General features: G+C 38.3%; 1 long non-coding RNA gene across 1 annotated transcript in view; it reads left to right on the top strand.

Moving 5' to 3' along the window:
- The window catches only part of LOC104941641 (uncharacterized), a 2,782-nt gene extending 2,325 nt beyond the window's left edge, over positions 1 to 457 (top strand). The window contains exon 3 of the long non-coding RNA XR_797919.1: positions 189 to 457. This is a non-coding gene — a long non-coding RNA (uncharacterized lncRNA). The remainder of the gene's footprint in view (positions 1 to 188) is intronic.

Below are 457 nucleotides of genomic sequence, written 5' to 3'. Positions count from 1 at the left end.
AGTATAGAAACATATGTAGCTATTACTTATTATTCACATATGATAAGTATATTACTGAACATTTACAAGTTACTGGTGCAAATATTATCAATCAAAAATGATTTACACTGACTGACTCATTCCAGACTAAAACATAATGATAATAGTTTCAGATTAAGAAATTCCTCATGCATATATCACACCCCCAGTAGTTACCCCCAGAGCCCAGCCTCCTCCCTGTGGTCTGCCAGGAGCCCCCAGAGCCCAGCCTCCTCCCAAGCAGTCTCTGGGTGCTGTCCATGTACGGCAGGGATATCCTCTCCCACATGGACCATATCAAGGCCTTGGACTCAACCAAAAAGGTCAAATATAACGCGACTGTGTATTTGATTTCCATGTTTGTTAAACTCTCTTATAAACAATAACATTAAAAACTAGTTTTTAATTAAATGTGTTCGGTTGTAAATCTGGAAATATT

Source organism: Notothenia coriiceps, unplaced genomic scaffold, assembly GCF_000735185.1.
Source record: "Notothenia coriiceps isolate Sejong01 unplaced genomic scaffold, NC01 NC01_scaffold00003591, whole genome shotgun sequence".
Classification (NCBI taxonomy): domain Eukaryota; kingdom Metazoa; phylum Chordata; class Actinopteri; order Perciformes; family Nototheniidae; genus Notothenia; species Notothenia coriiceps.
Note: the sequence above shows the minus strand (reverse complement) of the source record. Positions and strands in the feature narration are given on the sequence as shown.